Source organism: Chelonia mydas, chromosome 4, assembly GCF_015237465.2.
Source record: "Chelonia mydas isolate rCheMyd1 chromosome 4, rCheMyd1.pri.v2, whole genome shotgun sequence".
In the NCBI taxonomy this organism is placed as follows: Eukaryota; Metazoa; Chordata; order Testudines; family Cheloniidae; genus Chelonia; species Chelonia mydas.
In genome coordinates, this window is record NC_057852.1 from 1,229,889 (window position 1) to 1,250,873 (window position 20,985).

Consider the following 20,985-nt stretch of genomic DNA (forward strand, 5'->3'; position numbering starts at 1 on the left):
GTTTAAAATGATAGTCCATCACGCAGATGGCACAGCAGTGACAGCTTGTTGTTATCTTGTTCTTCGGTTCTCTGGCCCCTCTGTCCTTGGGGTAGTTGGGGATGGATTCCGGTTTGCCCTGCGGAGTCATCCGGTAATCTCCATCCTGCACATTCTTTGGCCGAATGTTCCTGGGTAGTTATTATTTGTTAGGCTGGCACTTCAACCTTTTAGTACTCATTCGAACATACATTTACAATCACACCCTATTTCACTTAACGTAACTATTTTCAAATCATTGGGGCATGAGAGACTCCAATGAATCTATCCATGCCACTGGTCACACATGAAAAGAAAACAAGCAAGATAGGAATGTAAAAGTGGACGAACAACAAATCTTGTTCCTGAGTTCAGAAAAAACATTTGTAACATGTTATTATCATATCACTTTTAGGACAAACTCTTTGTCGCTGAATGTTTTTCTTCAATTAGCACAGACCTTGCAAACTAACAGGCCTGCTTCATTTAGCAGAAACTCAGCAGGATGAGAACAGGCTGAGAGATATATTTCTTTCTAATAATACAAGCCAAATCCGGGGTCTGTACTGGACCATATTTTCCCGAAAATAATTAATGTATTAATTAATTTTAATTCAACATAATCCCCCTTTTTGACAGTAAGATTATTAATCACTAGTAAAAAGAAATACTTGTGGCACCTTAGAGACTAACAAATTTATTTGAGCATAAGCTTTCGTGAGCTACAGCTCACTTCATCAGATGCTGTAGTTCACGAAAGCTTATGCTCAAATAAATCTGTTAGTCTCTAAGGTGCCACAAGTCCTCCTTTTCTTTTTGCGAATACAGACTAACACGGCTGCTACTCTGAAACCTGTTAATCACTAGTGTCACTTCTTATTTAATCTGTTTAATAGAAAGTACGGGGAGACAATTTGGGCCTGTGGCTCTCGTCTTGCACACATTCCAAACATCCCAGTTAGACAAATACAATTCAAAACCAAAACAATTAGTAGGGGATGTTGCATTACAGATAGTTTGCCAGTAGTTGTGGGAGACCATCCAGAAAATATGTAAACTGTTATCTGTCTTTCTGCAGTGGCAATTCTTAACATGTCCCCGTCTGCATGCATAATATGGATTGTTCGGTTTCCCACATTGCCTTTTGTCTGTTCTCGGAACTGTGTTACCTCTTTACCTTTTAAACAGGTGAGTGGTGAATTCCTGCTATTCAATGCCAAGACTGACAGAGAACTCAGCTAAATCAGTGCTTACAGTAAGCAGAGACTTTTCTGGCTGTGCCAAATAGTAGGTGTGATTATTGGTAAACACAGCATTTACATTGCATTTACATTTGTCCACTGGTGGGTTGCTAACACTTCCATCCTCCCAAAACACCTCCTCCCAGGAATTAACACATACACATTGCTCATTATATAATACTTTGCTTTCATTGTTTAATTCATCCCACATACACGATCCTAGTGAAATGTCTTTACTACAGGGCTCTGGAGCAACAGGTAGGGACAAGCACACCCACTTTTGAGGAGTCCACTCGGTATAACCTCTCGTGTCCAATAGCTTCCCTCCCTCCCCAGCCCACTGGCTCGAGATCCGGGGTAGCCAGAACTATCCAATGTGCAATAGGGGAGTGGGCTAACTTTCCATATCTTTGCTTCCAGAGACTGTTAATGTGCAATCCTGACAACAATTTCTCCAATTAAAAGGTCTGGTTTTACCATGCTAGAAACATACTTGTCAATATGAGTAGATGCAGTATCAAACAATGACCTTTTTCTTTGCTTCAACAAGTGTATTAAAACCTTGGTGTTTCCTGATATTACCCAAAACTTTTCGTGTGCCAATGTGGACAAAGCAAGTATCTGCATTTCAGTACATCAAATGGCTATGCATGGTTTTGCATTTTTACCTGTTTCTTATGCAGCAGCCAGGTGGTAGCATTGAGCCATTACTATAGGTTCCATCTAGCTTTTAAATTACCAAGACCTATTTGGACTAGATCCACATTAGCATGTATCTGTTTCTGTATCAGGCTGTCCTGTAGCTGGGACAGAGAGCTTAATTTATTTTTAATTGCTTTTAAATCCACAGAATTCATGAGTCCTGCTCCCACACCAAAACTCCCCAGCATTGTATCCATAAGATCTCTTTTGGCCCTAGTGAGAGGGGAATGCTGGTGTGTTCTTATCCACGCTGAAAGAATGGAAAGGGAGTAAGGTATACATTTGGGCTCTATGTTAGAAACATTTAACCTTGTCCAATCCATGTTAATTTTTATGTTTACCAGAAGGGGGCTTACTAAAACTTTCACCAGTGTGGTCTGGACCTTGAACAGTGCAGGTTTCTTCATGGACCTTGGTGTATTTCTCATAAATACGTACTCTTTTCCCACTTCCATGCACAATCATCTGGGAATGCCTGTGTGTGTGTGTGGGCAGTATACGACAATAACTGTTACCAAGGTTCCTGATTTTACAAACCCATCCCAAATCTAGGGGAGTAAGGGCTAGTATGCAATTGTGGTGCTGTCTCCAAAATAGCCTTCAGTTTGTATCCCCACCATCCAATTACTTTCCCTCCCCGTGGGGACTGAGATGTTTACCTGTAATCCCAATTCTCCCTCCCCCACATAAACATGAGTGCTTCCTAGGGGTTTTAAAGTAATGCTGGTATTCAGATCAAGCCACCGTATCTGGATGTCCGGATCATGGAAGGGAATCCATGGGGTGTTTTCTGATCCTGAGCCATTTCCTAACAGTGTAACAGCTAGGATCGTTCAACCTTCTCCCAGGGGTCCTGGGACACGGGTGTCGTCGTAGCACTGCTAGTGGGCCTCCTCTGCTGCGACTGCGGACGCGAGTAAATTCATCCAACTCAAGGACCACCAAACCACCTGTGGCTTCATTCCTCATGTTGACTGGAATGTCACTCGGCTCTTCTCCGATGTCGTTTCTCACAGCTCTCCTGACGAACCGAATGTGCAATCTGGACCGGCTGGAGAATGCACACCCTCAGCAGGGGGAGTAGCAGCAGCACAATCCGGTGTTCAGGAATCCTGTGAGAATAATAATAAAAACACACCACGTCCACAGGTCCTGGTATCCAGTCAACACCGGGGCATTGTGCCTAAAACATAATTGTGACAGTATTAATTCAAGCAAACAATTTAATCCGTGAAACGTGAACCCACTTCAATTTACCATCCTTATCAATGCGGTAAATGAGAGGGCTGAGGTGACCAACTATGGAGTAGGGACCACTCCACTTTGACTCCAGTGTGTGATCCCTTTTGACCAATTTTAAATATATTACCTGATCTCCTGCTTCCCACAGTTGAGAGTCCCCAGCTCTTTGCTGATCCATTCTTTTGTTCATTAGCTCAATTCACCCTGTACTGTAGGGTGCTTTTATCTTCCTGCAGCTGCTTCAGCCACTGCCAGTGCTCATGAGTCCCAGTTAGGTTGTCCCCTGTCAATTCCACAGTTTGCTCTGGGTCGATAACCAATTTCATACCTTGCCCAAAGAGATTTTGATACAGCTGGATTTTAGTCCTCAGCCTATCACTGCTATGAATGGCAGCCAGAATAAGTGGCAGCTTCTCAGGCCAATTTCTGCCAGTGTTATCTACGACCTTTCTCAGTGCTTCTTTGATAGTGCGGTTCATTCTTTCCACTTAGCCAGAAGATTGAGGCCTGTAGGGTATGTGGAATTTGAGAGTAATTCCCAGAGCACAACTCCCCTACAAATGTCCCTCCATTATCAGAGTCGATGACCTCGGGAGTTTCATATCTGCATACCACTTCTAAAAACAGCTCCTTGGCAGCCGTTCAAGCACTGTTGTCCTTGTGGGGAAGGCTTCAACCTACCCTGAAAATGAATCTATAATCACAAGTAAATACCTTCCTTATTTCTGGACAACTTATCAATTAAATCAATTTGGATTCTATGCCATGGGCCCAGTCATTGATGGTGGAACATCTGAGGTTGGTGTGGGGGTCGAGCTTTATTCCTGGCACACTGTACACAATTCCTAACCCAGGTCTCTCCATTATCTCTCATGCACTTCCATTCTGCTACTTGCTTTAACCTTTTCAGCGTCCCTTCTACTCCTTCATGCATAAACTGGTGAGCTATGCTCACTAGCTCTTGTCTTTCAATTCTCCTGGGGGAGCGGAGAGTATCCTGAGCCTTATGTTCCTGTTTTCTGGTTACCACCGCTACTCCTTCATAATCTCTGTCTATTGCATCGGCATGGTTGTTCCAAATAGTCTCAGCTGCTGAGCCCGTACCGTGTGCCTTTACATGTCTGATCTTTAGTTGATCAAGGTGGGTGGTAACCCAAGCATAAATCCATTACCACTGCTCTACACATGCTCTCTCTTTTCCATCTGCGGATTCCCAATAATTTCTTTGCAAGTCAAACATCCAGTGTTGTGCCCCGTTCACACAATAATTACTGTCAGCAAAAATATACACAGTCTTAGGGGAGTTCTCATACTGTTTTAAAATTGATAATACAGCATGTAGTTCAGCGTGTTGTGCTGAGCCGTGATCCAAATATCCTTTGATTACTTCTTCTTCTAAATTTATGGCAGCATATTTAATTCTTTTCTTGCCCTGGATTACCATGGAACTGCCAGTGAAGCAGATACATTTCTCCTGGCCCACTGTATTCAATTCTTTGAGACCTTCTCCCCCGTCATCCGTTGTAATGGCTGCCACCTGTCTAGTGGCAAAGCCCAATTTCTGTCTCAGACTCTTAATTAGTGACTTGCAGTGGTTATGATTTGTGGGTGTTCTACCCTGCTCCAGTGTTAATTTCTTTACCATGCCTTGGAGCACGATTCTCTCTTGCAATTCTTTCAGAGGCTTCAGCCTGATCTGCCAGGAATTTTTCTCTTTCTCTGCATTCCCGGAGCGCCTCTTTTACTATTTCCGCTGGCTCTGTGTATTCGTAGACAGCACCTTCCAATTGTCTGCTCCCTTTTCCGTTTGGTTTAGCTTTTCCTGTAGAGATGCCTTTTCCTCTTTACAGGAAGCTAAGCGGAGTTAAGAATCATTATATGCCTCCCACAATAGCCAAATTGCTGCTGCAACTCTTTTGGCAGCACTAGAGGGTTTGTACATAAGGATATACTGAGCCAATCTATCCTATAGGTCTGAAATGGTGCAGACATCAGCAAGGGCTTGTTCAGTCAAGGACTGTGCCCAAATTTTTGAAGGATTTGCTTAAAAGGGGTGATCTCCTAAGCAAAAGATGAGGTTGGGGCCACCTCCAGTTCTACTTCCCCTTCAGGCAAAATTTTACCCTGCCTTTTCTTGAACATTTTTAAAAAGCTTGTTCAAACTTTCCTGTCACACCTGACAGTTCAGCGAGTGACAACCTAGATTTTGAAACCATAGCTTATCAAATGTTCCCATCACATCTGACACAGGTCAGCGAGTGACACAGCCTAGATTCTGGGCTCGTCACTGTGACGCAGCCTAGTCACACCTGACACCGCCTAGGTTCTGCAAAACTTTCTCGTCACCCCTGACATAGTTCAGCAAGTGACACAACCTGGATTCTGAAACCGTAGCTGAATAATATTTACCTCTGCCTATATACTTCAAGGCCAGGAGTTGGACAGACTCCTATATCCTTCAGAATTTGTCAATATGAGCTCCATAATACTTTTTACTTGTATATATATCTTTTACCTCTTCATATATATCCTTCAAGACCTAGGGGGTCATATTTCTTTCTAATAATACAAGCCAAATCCAGGGTCTGTACTGGACCATATTTTCCCAAAAATAATTAATGTATTATTACTTTTAATCCAACACCTGCTCCTCCCCCATCCGCCCGGGGCATCCTGAATTCCGTGAAACAGCTGTTTTGCAGTGGGCAGAAAGTGCTGGGAGGGAGGGGGAGGGGTTGCTCAGTGGGGCCGCCGGAGGGCGAGATGCACACGCCAGCAGGTGAGGACAGAATAAGCAGCAGGTTTCAAACAAACCAGAGAAAGTATTTTTTCCACACAATGCACAGTTAACCTGTGGAACTCTTTGCCGGAGGATGTTGTGAAGACCAAGACTATAACAGAGTTCAAAAATGAACTAGATAAATTCATGCAGAAGAGGTCCATGAATGGCTATTAGCCAGGATGGGTAGGGATGGTGTCCCTAGCCTCTGTTTGCCAGGAGCCGGGAATGAGCAACAGGAATGGATCACTTGATGATTCCCTGTTCATTCCCTCTGGAGCACTACTACTGTCGGAAGACAGGCTACTGGGCTAGATGGACCTTTGGTTTGGCACAGTATGGGCAGTCTTGTGTTGCTTATGTTCTTGGTTGTAGGAACCAGTCCTGGCTATTAGAGGAGCAGATGGCTTCAAAAGACCACTCTTGTGGATCTGGGAATCCTGGGCAAACTAATTCCCTTCCTTTCGAGAAAGACAGAAACACCCATTTCCTCCTTCTTTCTATTCCAGGCTTCGTTCCTTTTTCCAAAGACTCACCTCTCGGGAGCACAGAGAGATCCATGTGCACAAAGTGCTCGTCCAACCTGCAGCCACTGAGGCATGCTCTGGCCTCAGCCCCCAAGAACAGGCATTGCCAGAAAAGCCCCAGAGAAGAAAATGCTCATGGACCATTCTGTCAGGCATGAAAAGACTCTCTGTCTGTTGCCAATCCCACAACGCGATGGCAGAGAGCAATGGAGGAGAGAAGAGCTTCCTCTCCAAGAAGGTGGACACACTTGTCCCTGAAGAAGAAAGCAGCTGAGAACCAAGTGGAGGCAGAGGAGGTGAAGCTGCAGGAGATGACAGACAAAGACGAAGTGGATCTTACAGGTGAGGATTCAATCCACATGGTTTGCAAAGAGCACGTGAGGAATACTCACACCAGTCACTCTACAAGCCTGAGACATCAGGGGCTTCTCATGGGACAGTGATGGGTACCTCAGACTCTGGAATCCATTTAGTGCCGGATCGTCTGGGTGAGGGTGGCAGAGGTCCATCGCTGAGGTAGGGAAAGCTGACAATGTCAGGTCACCCCGCTCTGGGGATCTGACACTGTGGGGTGGGGAGTACAAACATTGCTCCAGGCTGTAAGGAGAAGAGAGAGGCTGGATGTTGGAGGAAATCATTTCTTTTCTCCTGGATCGGGTCCCTTTCATCAGGAAAATGCTCCAGAGGTCTCAGCAGGTCACAGCTGGGAACCGTACCAGAGCTGAGTCATTCCTTCTTGGGGGGTTCAATGCAAAAGGAGGCCTGGTGCCCATCACTGACAAGAAAGGGGTGCAAGGGGAGGGGAAGAGTAGATGACACCATTGAAAAGAAACTGGCCCCTAGGGAAGAAGAAGTCTCGTGTGGTCAAAGCCCCCAGCTAGGAGTCAGGAGAGCGGAGTTCTCTGCTGAGCTCTGCCAACAACCTTCAGTCTGACCCTGGGCAATTCGCTTCAGGGCTCTGTGCCCAACTTCCATCCTCTGTAAACCAGGGAGAAGACATGGAAAAGCAAAAATGTTAAGCATGTTTTTTTCTGTTCCAGGGACGAAGAAGTAGCCGTCTGAGTGGAAGGGGAAGTGGAAGAAAGGATGCCCAGAAGAGCAGGAAGAAGAGCGCACTCCCAGCCCCTCATTAACAAGCAGCTCCCATATGACGATGGTAATGACGCTGTGTGACTGTGCTCATGGAAAGCATCCCTTGCTGTGTGTATGAATATCTCCCGGAGCTGGTATCTCTTACAGAACTACCTGCCCCTTGCTCAGGGGGCTGAAAACAAACACTCGTCTAGGGTGATCAACTCCAGGCAGTCTTTATCTGGGTTGCTTGAACGACGCCCGCTTTGACAAAGGGGTTTAGGCACCTGAAGAAGTCCAGAGGTGCTTTGTGGGATTGGCAGAAGTGCCTGACTCAGGTGCCTAATTCTGATGCACTTTCCATGGCACACAGGCACGGATGAAAATCATACAAGGCCCATCCCAGCACTTGTAGGGGTAACCCACATATCTCCTGGCTGTGGTGTTTTGGCCCATCTTGTGGCACCAGGACCACTTAGAGACAGAAAGAAAAGGAGTCTGCTCTAGAGCCTTAGTTAACAGCCTCTTGGCTTTTCGCTCATGTGGTCGAGGCTCCTGCACTAAGCTCCAGAGGTCCCAGGTTCCATCCCGCCTGCCAACATCTGGGCTCCATCCGAGTTAGAAAGACACCTACACACCTTTGTAACTCTTGCTGTTAGGGACAGAGCTCCCTGCAGCACATTCAAAAGTCTGCAATTCTGGGAGCTTCTCACTCGCCGGGGGGCTGGAGTATGTATGCGAGTGTGCCACGCTGGTGTGCTCTACTGCGTCCTTAGCTGCTGGCATCCAGGACAGACGGTACTAATCCAGCGCCATGCAGGCCAGCTGCAGTAATCCCCAGGGGATACCCTGGCACAGAATTTCAGTCAAGCTTACCTGAAGACCTTAAATCCAGGCCATTTGCTCTTGATTTGTCCAACCTAGTTCTCAATGTCCCCAGGGCTTGACCACCATGTCCAACCTTCCTCACCGAACTTGGAAGTCAAATGACTGGAAGTTTTTTGTATCCATCTGCAGTCTTCCTCTGTAGATGCCTGAGGGGACCAGCAGTACTTAGATCAGCAAGAATGGAGTGAAGAGAGGAGGGGGATTTTAATACTAGTTTCCTTCCATCTCTGTCACACTGAGCAGTGCAATCTCCCCTTCCAAGCTCCTGAATCCTCTATCAGAGCATGTTCTGATTCAGTGTCTGACCCTGTCCACCACACTGCAGTAGGATTCAGCTGCGAAGCGACGCTTGACCAAACACTGGGTCTCGTTACACCCAGAAATAGTCAGAGTAACTCCAGTGAGGTCAGGCAAGTTCCTTGGGACTGACCCTAGCATAACAGAGCAGAATTTTGCACAGTCTGGTGGTCACTCTGTGGTCAGTACATGCTCACTGTCTTGGAAACAGTGGTGCTAGCTTCAGGAACAATAACCCATTAGGGGAAAAGAATAAATACAACGTTCTCTGAAGGGACTTGCCCTGCCTCAGCCTCCCTGCACCAATTAGTGTCTCCTCTGAGAGACGCCTTTCCTGCCTACATTCCAAGCCTCTCCCTGGGGAAGGCAAGAGGTGGCCAAGCAGGGAAGGTCTGACTTCTGTTTCTGAAGAGCGACAATGTGTCTCTGGCTGTAAGTGAGATTTGAGATGTCACTTTGTGAACCCACCACCGCAGGGAGGATGGTGTGTGTGTGTGTGAGCTCCACTACACAATGAAGCCGACCTACCTTACCTCAGCATACAGCCGCCACAGCAATTCCATCCCTGGTGTGTGTCCGCACTTTGCTGCTTGTGTCGGCAGTGCACGTCCTCACCAGAAGGGCTTGTCTTGACTGTAGGGTCAGAGTGGGGCATTGTGGGAAGGCTCCTGAAAGCCAGTTGACGAAAGCGACGCGGTGTCTGTACTGACGCTGCATCGACCTAACGGCATCGACCTGGACTCTCTGCCACTTGTTGAGGTGGAGTTATGAATTTGGCACCAAGGGGCAGTTCTGCTGACTGGAAGGAAATTCCATAGTTAGGGTGATGCAGAGTGAGCGGCCTTGCGTTGAACTAACTCTGGAGTGTAGACCAGGCCTTTGTGTGTCCTAGCCACCTCCAATCAAACCAAAGAGGTGTAAATAAAGTTTTCCCCAGGTCAAAGTTACAGATCTTAAGTGGTTTATCTGATGGTATGCTGGCTCAGTTGTCTTCTGCTCCAGATGGCCCTTTAGTGAGCAGGTGCAGTTCAGGTGTCTCTTGGAAGTCTCCAGCTTTCTGGCTCTGTAAACTGTGGCTAGAAATCTTCCCAGCATGGAATCATGAGAAGACCAGTACTTTGGACTGGGCCAGAAACACTGGGTCTATGAGAACGGATCTCCTCAGGATGGTTTCAGCCCTTCTAGTCACGGCTGGAAAGCCAAAGCACAGGCTCTGCACCATAAAGAGAAATCATGGGGAATAACGTCATCCAGACTCTTCTCATCTTTCCATCCTGCTTCCGTTCCAGGAATGGGGGAAGGTTCAGGAGCCTCCAAATGTCCCCACCCCTCTCAGAAGCCAATACTCTTTTGTAATATGCTGGAGAGGAAAGGAGACATGACAAAAGGACAAGAGCGAATGGCAATGGGGGCAGGTGGCAGATTGGGAGAGCTGAGTGAAATTCTTTCCCCCCTCCAGGCAATGAAGACCATTTACGAGCTCCTTTTCCTACGGGGATACCGAGAAGCCATCCTGCAAATGTATCCCCAGATGCTCATCCTCTGCGTCAGGCAAGTGCAGTACGTGATGGATCTGTGCTTGCCAGGGACCTACATGGCCAGGCAGACATCCAGCCCCGAGGAGGGATCCAGCTGCCTCAGCCCCCTAAGGTAATGACTGAAAGGAAAAGGAAGAAGAGATTTGTTCGGCTAAACACATGGGGGCTGTTCATGGCCATCAGTTGTTCGGGTGCTGTAGTTAGCCCAGACTCAGTTCGGAGCAGGTCCCTCTTGAGGGAAAAGGGTTGAGAGCCGTGTGTTCTTGTGAGTCACACTCGCTCATCTGACGCCGTCCACAGGCCAACTGCTTTCACTACACAGTCAGGCAGCAGTCATGTTTTGTGCATCCATCCACATGTGCCACATGCCACAGTGTCAGCACTTTTATCAGTGCCTGCTGAGCAAATCCGTGGGCCTCTGTCCCAGAATGCGGAGAGAGCCACACCGGCAGCACATGGGGCCAGGCACCACAGGATGTCAGCATCACAGGCAGACAGGAGAAAGAGGGAGCAGTTCAACTGGTTCTGTAGGCACAGTTAGGGGCTTCCATCTACACGGGAAAGACAGAGCGCCAGAAGACACCTCAGGTAGCGTAAACTGATATAGCTTTGCTCGCTTACACCAACTAAGGATCTGGCCCCACATGCCTGCTTGAGTCCTGTTACCTGTCACAGTAAAGAATCAAGCATTCAACCATAGTGCGTGATGCCATCAACCACCTGAATAAGCTACAGCGTCACTAACTGGTTACAAACTCAGTGAAACTGCAGTGTAGACAGGGTATCACACTGGATCTATCCTTGGGGAGGCTAGCTACTGCTGACCATGCTGTGTGTCCCAGGTCTTGTGCAGATTTGAGAACCCTCAGCTCCCTGCAGTTTTCAGAGAGGCAATCACCATCGTCCAGAGTGAGGAGGAGGAGGAGCAGAGAAATATCGCCCTGGCTTTCTGCACTGAGGTGAGATTCATGAGTTGACAGGCACAAGTGGGCTTTCTGGAGAGCAGCTCACGGCAGTAAGCTCTGGGGTACATTCTCAGCAGCTTAGCAGCCCTACCACCAGCTAGCTCCTCTCCGCACATGGATGGTTGTGGGGCATGGCAAAGAGAGGGAGGGAGAGACAGGGTGAGATTGCTCCTGGCTGGATGTGCCTAAATGGGATTATGTGACAAGAAGCGATGTTCCTCCAGTGCCCGAAGGCCATGTTTCTCTCCTCACCTTTCCTGGGGTTCTGCTTTTCTTCTGCCCCACGGCTCTCTCCATGGCGCTCAATAAGGCCTGGAGATTCCCCTTTCCCTGGGGGCTTATTTGTGACTTGTGCATTAGTCTAACTTTGGGGAATGAACCAACTGAAACAACAGCAAATGGCTGCCTACACACCAGAGACTTTGTAGAGGAGTAAGTGGCCATTTGGTAAATGACTGTCCAGGGAACAGACCCCACAATAAGACCTCTGCTCCTCAACCTGATCTTCATTTGGCTTTTGCCAGTTTCTCCAGAGTCCTTCCATTGACACCATCCTGACAAAATCAGTCCTTCAGGCACAGCTCATGGAATGGACCAAAGACGCAAATTCCATCATACGGAGGCTCAGTCTGCGAGGCCTTGGCAGTATTGTGCTCCAGCCAGAAAAGGTGAGAGCCGTGGATTGCCCAGGGGACCCAGGAAGCCAATGTCCATCAAATAGCTCAGAAATGAGAGTGAGATCCACACACAAGCCTTGTTGTTTAAAACACAGCCCTCAAATGGTGGAGGTGCTTTCGGAGCAAATCAAGGCATGCCGTGCTCCCTGCTCCTGTGAGCTGAACCCTGATTGCAGATGTGATGCAATGGGGAGGCACGGTGAGCAAAGACAAAGGTTTCAGAGAGCAGCTGGCACAGAGTGACAGAAGAATGACTTTCTGCCTCCGTTCTGCCCTATGTGCCCTCCATGGTTTCTCATAGGTGGGAGTGGGATGGTCCAGCATGTGCTCCAGGCTGTCATCCTGGATAGTAGTGAGCTGTCTTCTTCATTTCTGCAGGCGCAATTGTTACAAGTCCAGCTGCCAGAAATCATGGCCATGTTTTGTGATAGGGATTGAGGGCATGCCACGGAGGCCATGCATAAAGCTGCAGACATCATCTACCTCCTCAACAGCGAGGGGCTTGGCTCCATCTCCCAGGACATTGCAGTCAGCCTTCGCCCCTTCACTGATGATGTAAGGCTTGGAACCCCCAGAAGAAGCCCATTCCCCCCCTCCACCTGTCTCTGATGCCCTTGTCTCTCTCTCCCCCCATCCCCTTCCTCCCGCCCCTCAAGCCTGCCATGGAGCCTCCAAGGAGTGCCCCTGCCATGGGTGGGGAATCTCCTGCTGAGCCACCCTCCCTGTCAGAGCTCTTCTCGCCAAAGCTCAGCCTCAGCGCCATGCTCCCAGCCCCTGCTGCAGCCTGGCCTGGGGGAGAGGGGGCCTGGCACTGGGCAGATGACCAGCTGTCTGGAGAACACAGGCTCCCAAAGAGGTGGGGATTCTCAGCAGGAAAGAGGTGGGTCAGGAATGGCCCGGCTCTCAGGGGCACCCAAGAGCAAAAGAAATGCTGTCTTTTGGAGCAGCCAGTCCCTGCCAGGCTCCAGCAGCTGCTTCTCCCCTTCCCCACACCAGTCTCCAGCAGCCTTCCTGCCCTCTCCCCTCATCTTCTCGGATTCTGTGCTCTCCAGACAGAAACTGCCTCTGGGACACCCTGGGCTGCACTGTCCCGCACAGGGTCTCAGGCCCTGCACAAGATGTCTATGGCGCTGGCCTGGTGGCCTCCCTGCTCCCGCCAGCCAAGGTAGTTCCCACAGGGGGAACCGGAGCAGCGTTCGCATTACCACTCAGTGGCGTTCTGCTCTGATGCTGCCTGGCTTTAACCGGGGGTCCCCACCCCCTGTGTGTCATTGCCAGGAGAAGGGCAGTGTGCGCTCAGCTGCCATTGTACTGCTTGGCAACGTGGTGAGCAGGGTGCAGGACCCCGACAAACCCTTGGTGCAGCAGGAAATCATCCACTGCTTGCTCCCCCTGCTGCTGCATCTTGAAGACCAGGATGAGAGTGTGACACTGGTAAGTGCCATGGTCATTATTGCCTTAAGAGCAAAGAGCCAGTGTCCCCTGGGGCCCCCACTCCATTCATCGCCAGAGCCCCTTGCCCAAGTGGAGTCTTCTCCTCCCTGCTTCACTCCATGCTGGAGCCAAGTGCCTCATCCATCCTCACAGCACACAGCACAATTGGGAAGAAAAGCCTTCTTCTGGGAAAGAGGAGGGGCATAGTGTAGCGGGGCCGGGAGTACTGCTGCTGGCCCCGGCATGGCCCAGGGCCTGCGTCCCCCTGAAGTGCGGGGCCCCCCAAAGCACGGGGCCCTGGGCAACCGCCCCAAACCATCCAAAGGACAGGACAGCTCTGGCTCTCTCCAGCCAACTCTCCCTTTCCTCTCCTCAGCACACTCCTGTGGAGAACAAATGACAGGAATCTCCACTGGCAGGAAAAGCAGGAGAAGAAGGGACGGGGAAGGTTCCATGTCCCCCAGACTATCCCTGTCTCAGGGAGAACCCTCTTGGTCTCCTCTTCTCTTGCAGTCATGTAAACTGACGCTCTTCCGCTGCGCAGTCTTCCTCAGGTGGGCTCATTTGAAGACGCTCTTCCGCAGCATGGCCTGGGATGGCTCCTCACAGCTCTTGAAGTGTGTCTGGATCTGCTTGGTAGGTGAATTCCTTGTGCCTTGAGAGTGCTGAATGGGGACTTGAGGAAGACCTTTCTAACCCCACACCCTGAGTACCCATCCGCTTCGGTCGGGCTGCAGGACTCCGTTCCAGGCTCTCTGCTGGCTCATTTCGGCAGGAGTTACAATCCCTTCACATTGTTGACATTTTTCTCCACAATTCTCCGACCTTCAAACTTTTGTCTTTTAAAATGAAAGCTGAGGTTCTGGAGAACACAAGAGGAACTTCAGAGGGGTGCTGCTCTGGTGTATGGGTTCATATTGGCGGTTGCCATGGCCTGGCTATATGCTTTGGCTTTCCTGGACTATTCGCTGTGGAAAGAACATGTCATTTCTATATTGTGCATTTCTTCCTTCTTTCTTCCTAGATGCAGAACAACGAGAGCCACATCCCCAAATTCCTGTTCCAGGCCTTACAGTACCTGGAAAGCTCACAGACAACAATAAGACATTCAGCAGCCCGATTCATTGGTAAGCAGAGCAAATTCACTTGATCTTTTCTCAATGCTTCCTTCAGAGCCCTTTTCTGGACGGCTGCTCTGTTCCCTCCAACAGCACCAGAATCCTAAAATGGGGTGTGTGTGTGTGTGTTTGTGTGTGAATTAACGTGTATTCCAAGATGATGGGAGCAACTTAGCTGAATCGACTGCACCAACTTCACCCGCCCACAACAACTCTTTGGCTGTGCCTAGGGGAAACCAGCGGGATGTGAATTCAATCTCCTTTGGAAATCAGCCTCTCAGTAACTTCTGGGAGTCTGATGCTTTCTTGAACATGCTTTGTGAACAGATGTAAGGAATGTCTGGAATTTCCCAAGGGTGTCTTGGGGGAATGGCTGCATCATTAGCAGTTTTCAGCGAAGGATCTGAAAAGCCATGAGACCCATTGTATTCATTGTATGTCTAGGAAATACTATCCACCATTACTGCAATTTGTTGTCTGAAACCGTGAATGAAGATGGCATCTCCCGCCTGTATGAAGGTAAGAAAATACCTCTGTGTGTTTGGGCCTCTGTGGGAAGCACAGGGGTGCAGCACAGGGCCTGAACACAGCTTTGCATGTGTCCCTCTCAGTCTAAGGACAGCGTTGAAGGAAGAAGGATGGTCACGCGAGCTTTCATCAAGGTCCCACAATCTGTGCACGGGAGCAGGGGAATTCCATCCCTAGCTCCTAGTGTAGACGTAGCCTTTGAGCTGTGTGGGGAGACTGTCTTCATCAAGGTCAGAAAGTCTCTAAAGGAAGGCCTGACCGAATTGAAAATGGCTCTTGTTATTCAGGATGATGATGATGATGATGATGACGATTCCCCTCTGTAGGGAAAGATTCATCACCTGCCCTCCCTGGAATGGAGGGATTGCAGGCCAGGGACCTTCACTCCGAGATTGGTTATCAGCTCCTAGGAAATCCCATGAGGGCACATGGGTAACACTTTTCCCTGTGAGCTCTTCAGGAATGAAGGCACAGGGCCACAAAGGATTTCAGGAGACGTTAGGAGCCGAAATCCCTTTGTGGATCTCGGCCTAAATGTTGGATGGTTTAACGTGGCTGCCGCTGTCACTTGCCTGTTCCATCCAAAGAACAAGTGCCCCCAACCGTCTGTGTGTACGGGTGTGTGGAGGAGTGTCTGCCAGCAGAGGGGGAAGTTAGGCAAGAATGGGGTCTCCTCTCTGTCCAGGGCTATTTTGGGAGGAGCCGAGTTGTTGTTCTTGTGCCCTTAGAATCTTGGGGAGCGAATAGCAGGGGGCAATGGCCATCGGAAGGGGAGGTTTCCTAGGTACCAGTCACATCAGCACCATGGGGTTTTCAACCCATTTCCTCTTGGTTTCAGCTTTTCACGAAGTGCCTTTGAAATCGGACAGGACTACGTGGTACATCCTCAACAGATATTATAAATATTTGCAGCAGCTTGAAAATCTCGTGTTGGGTTCTGCATTCGACTAGGGAACCGGGACCGACACCGAAGAGCTCTTTGTCCTGCTATGGTAAATACAACAGACGCTTCTCAACTTTTTGGTGTCCCTAGACTCTGTTTGCCAGAAGCTGGGAATGGGGGACAGGGGACTGATCACTAGATGATTGCCTGTCCCTTCATTCCCTCTGGCATTGGCCACTGTCGGAAGACAGGATACTGGGCTAGATGGACCTTTGCTGTGGCCTTTCTTATGTCCTTATGTTTGGAACCGGGGCTGAACAACAAGGTGGATATCAGCAGATGACCCAAAATGATGTCGATTAGTCAGGCCTAGAGAAGACTTGGAAGAAGTTCAAAGGGATCGAAGAAAGCCATGTCACTGGGCAGCACCATGGCAGATGAAAACCAGCGCTGACCAAGGCAGGGCCATACACATGGAAAGCAGTGAGGTGAACGACTCCTCCATATCGCTGGTGTCAGAAGCCAAAGCACGGCTGGTTGGGCCCAGTGGTTGGAGCAGTGGCGCTGGGGCCTCGTGCTCAGAGTGGTGGAGGCCGAGCCGAGGGGAGCCAAGGGTTGGAGCCGGAGTCAGGAGTCAAGAGCAGGATTGGAACAGGCTGGGGAATAGGGCAAGGGCCGGATTAACGATCCCCGGCCAATGGGAGCTGCGGGGGAACTTAGCCTACAGGCAAGATCAGCTCCCGGGACAAAGGTTCCCGGTGTGGTGCTCGTCGCGCTGACGTGGCTGGCGGGGGGAAAGGAACGGCAGCGTGCGGAGCCGCCTCGCCCCCACCCCAGCCAGGCAGGGGTTTAGTGGCTGCAGCCTGGGCCCCCCTTAGCCCTACTCCTTTCCTGAGTGCACCATTGCCCCACTTCTGCCCCATTCCCACACACTGGTACAGGGCAGAACCCTGGAGCTGATCTCTGAAATCTCTCTCACTAGAAGGAAGTCACTGCAAAGGCAGGACAACCCCACCTTTGGGCACCATGGAGGACATCTCATCCCACTGCACAGAGCCCTATATTCACACAGCTTTTCGCATGTGATTCCCTCACTCATCAAAGCCAGGCGGAGAGAGGAGAAATTCTCCCCGACTCCCTTTTACCATTGCCAGCCCACAGGGGAGCGGAGGTTGCGGGGGGTTGGGTGCTCTCTTGAAGAAATGCCAGCTCTCAGGGAAGTTGCCAGTGAGCATCAGCAAAGTGGGGTGGGGTTGTGCCGTGGAAAACTACCCTGCTTGAAGGTTTTGTTCTTCTCATTTGGGTTCCTGCCCTTTCTCCCTCTTCCAGACATCGAGAGGCCAACAGCAGCCAATTGAGCCCACCACTGATCCCATCTCTTGTGAGACGGCAAAGCAGCTTTGCATGGGAAGGAGGAGACAGAAGAGGCCGAGCAGCATGTGCCGGGCTGAACCAGCCACACAGAACCCCATAGTCTAGGTGGAGAAAGCCAAGCCCCTCCCCAGCCCTGCCGGACATGCTCCAACTGGAGCACCAGAGTGTAAGGGAGCAGCTCAGCTCACGCTAGGCAGACCGCTGAAAATGGAGGATGCACACTGTAGGCTCCAGTCCAGAAACAGCTCAAGCCCCTGACTGCAGAGCTCCGAGGCGCCGAGACCCAGCCGCATCCCCGGGGGCCTGCAAACATGCAAGGGAGATCGGAGACTCTGGGAGTTTCCCACGCCGGGAATCCAGAGACCCCCAGCCCATGGCCTAGAGACATCTCCTAGGAAGTAACCTGGGTGAACTAGCCATTGTCATCCCCAGGCTGGATCCCCACTGACTCAATGGCAAACACATTGGCCACGGACGAGGCCCTGGGCGAGGAGCCGGTGGAGTAACGAGGGCCTGGGTCCACCTGCCCTGGCTGCCATCCATCCTTTGGTGGCTGCCCACGTCCCCATTGACCCACTAGACTGCACAGCCCCAAGAGGAGGGGCAACCATCTTGCCTCTGAACTCTCAGCCAAACAGCCCTGCACTGACGGGCAGCTATACTGACTCCGGCCGTTGGGCCACACAGCATTGAGGGAGAGAGTAACCATATTGTCCGTTGCCATCGGGCCACACGGGCGTAAGAGACAGGACAGACATATGGACTCTGAGCGTTGAGCCACACAGCCCCGACGGAGAGGGCAGCCGCACGGACCCTGGTCACTGGGCCACACAGCCCCGACGGAGAGGGCAGCCGCACGGACCTCTGGTCACTGGGCCACACAGCCCTGATAGAGAGGACAGGCCGCACGGACTCTGGTCGCTGGGCCACACAGCCCCGACGGAGAGGGCGGCCGCACGGACTCTGGTCACTGGGCCACGCAGCCCCGACGGAGAGGACGGCCGCACGGACTCTGGTCGCTGGGCCACGCAGCCCCGACGGAGAGGGTGGCCGCACGGACTCTGGTCGCTGGGCCATGCAGCCCTGGACAGAGAGGGCAGCCGCACGGACTCTGGTCGCTGGGCCACGCAGCCCCGACGGAGAGGGCGGCCGCACGGACTCTGGTCGCTGGGCCACACAGCCCCGACGGAGAGGGCAGCAGCACGGACCCTGGTCACTGGGCCACACAGCCCCGACGGAGAGGACGGCCGCACGGACTCTGGTCGCTGGGCCACACAGCCCCGACGGAGAGGACGGCCGCACGGACTCTGGTCGCTGGGCCACACAGCCCCGACGGAGAGGGTGGCTGCACGGACTCTGGTCGCTGGGCCACACAGCCCCGACGGAGAGGACGGTCGCACTGACTCTGGGCATTGGGACACACAACACTGCATGGGAGGGCAGCCATTTTGACACTGGGCATTTGGCCAAACTACCCTGAGGCTTAGGGAAGTTATTTGATGTCAACCATGGGACCTCGCCCCTTCACTCCTCAGACATCGCTCATCTGTCACCATGAGACCGACCCCATGACATAAGACTTTTGGGGTCAAGATGCAAACAGGAGTAGAAGCAAGGAGTGCCATGTGACCCCTCTAAGAGATCCTCCCACTCCTTTACCAATCTGGGGGTGTTTTATCTCCATCCACCTGCCTCAGGAATGGATTTGAGCAATTGGGGAATGTTCTGGGGCAGAGTGACCCATCCGGAAGTGGGTCACGTGACCCTCCGAGAGCTCCTCCCACTTGGGGTGGGCCTCAGCCCCTTAGGACCAACCAGAGAGGGGATTTCACCAAACAGGGTAAGTGCCGTGGTGGGGTGACCTGCCTGCAAGAGGGGTCCACCACCCCTCCATGAAATCCCCGCACCGTCCTCTGCTAATCAGTCAGGGTTTCGCACACACGCTTTAGGCCATCCCAGAAGGGAAACGTAACGATCAGAATAGGCAGTGCCCGAAGGTCTAGGCCAGAAGCCGCCGATCTCTGGAGCTCCATGTTTGCGTGGCTGGCAGCATCGTCCTGGAAGTCGCAACACAACACTGCGGGGAAGAGCCCGTCTCGTTCCAAGGATGTCTTTTGAAGAAACCGTGGCCTAGACCTTCGGGCTATACCTGTTCTGGATTGGTACACATTTCCCTTCTGAGATGGCCTAAGGTGGAAGTGAAACCCTCGCCAACTGCTAGAGGGTGGTTTGGGGACGTTTTAGAGGGACCACGGGATCCTGTTGCGGGCAGGTCACTCCACTGCAGCACTTCCCTTCTTTGGTCAAATCCCCTCTCGGGGTGGTCCTACGGGGCTGACGCCGACTTCATTTGGTAGAGGACACAGGGAGGAGTTCTCAGAGGGGATATACAACCCCCTTCTGCATGGGTCACCCTGCCCCGCAACGTCCCGATTGGTCAAATCCAGTGTTACGAATTACACCTGGTAGGACACGCACACAACTGCTGCGAATTATACCTTGTAGGACACGCACACAAATGCTACGAATTACACCTGGTAGGACACGCACACCAGTGCTGCGAATTATACCTGATAGGACACGCACAGTTCGAATCTAGGCTGAGGCACAGAAACAAAGTCCACAACTGCAGAGTTCCCAAAAGACACTAAGTTTATTACGCTCAAGCGTGGTGCCCCCCTGCTAGCCAGGAGGGGACCCTGAATACAGATTATACAAAGGTTATATACTTTTTTCGGAAACCTTAGCCAATAAACAAACCCTTTTCTTATCTACCACCTATCCCTGCTTGGTGCATTCCTCATGCTAAACCAGTATGTTAATTACACAGCATGGTCCTAAAGCCATGCATCAGTAACTTTTATTATCAGGATGGGAGGCCTCACATCAAGGCCAAGAGACAGGGAGTTAGAGACTAACAAAAACCAGATACTGGGAGTCAAGGCAGGCTGGAGACAAGGAGGAGGATTTTCACAGGGATTCAGTATCTAAGGATCACTCCTCCTGGTGTATGATGTGCTGGCATTTAAACAATGGTGGGCCCCAAACCAAAATGGAGTCACATGTGCTAACTTTTCCTTAACACCAGTCTCCGGGTGTGTAAAATGCTGGTTGCCCCGGCCAAATTTTCCTGAAAGAAGGGAAGAAAGGCATGTACCTTTTGGGTTATCTGTCAGGTGGCCATCTTGGACTTGGGAAAAGAATCTGGTGACCTTTAGCCATTTCCTATATTAGTTTGGGTTGGGAAGCACACTCCCACGCACGGATTGAATCCGCGTAGATAGGGTCTAACATCCAGGCAGAGACGACGCAAAGAGGGATAGGGAGGGTTTTTAGTTAGGTCTACTCACCCATTCCTGTGTCCATCATGGAGTCCCTCCCTGACGTCCAATGTCAAGAGAGCAGCAGCTGTCCATCGCTGTCCCTGCAAGAGAAGGGAGAGAGAACATCAACATGACCTCCTGGGTGTAATTGTTTGGGAGACTGGAGCACTTCCAGAGTTCTGTTAATCCACCCCTTCTCTAGCCTAGCCTAGTCCTTTTCCCGCTCGTAAATAAAGTCTTGTTTGTGTGCTTACCACTGCCTGGCATTATTTTCTTGTGCTAAGGCAAGCTCTGACAGACTGGCTTTACAAAGGGGACCATGTGGGAAGAATTTACTGTAAGATTCCCTGCATCTTCTGAAAGGGGTTTGGGTTCTGCTC

General features: G+C 50.8%; 1 protein-coding gene and 1 long non-coding RNA gene across 2 annotated transcripts in view; one reads left to right on the forward strand and one right to left on the reverse strand.

The window, feature by feature from the left end:
* The window catches only part of LOC102930774 (class I histocompatibility antigen, F10 alpha chain), a 1,343,638-nt gene that overhangs the window by 912,959 nt on the left and 409,694 nt on the right, over positions 1–20,985 (forward strand). The gene's annotated exons all lie outside the window — the stretch shown is intronic.
* On the reverse strand, positions 847–20,977 carry LOC119566054. Its single transcript, XR_006290586.1, has 3 exons — positions 20,860–20,977; positions 20,633–20,706; positions 847–3,144 (listed from the first exon to the last, which is right to left on the reverse strand). It is a non-coding gene; the product is annotated as an uncharacterized LOC119566054 (long non-coding RNA).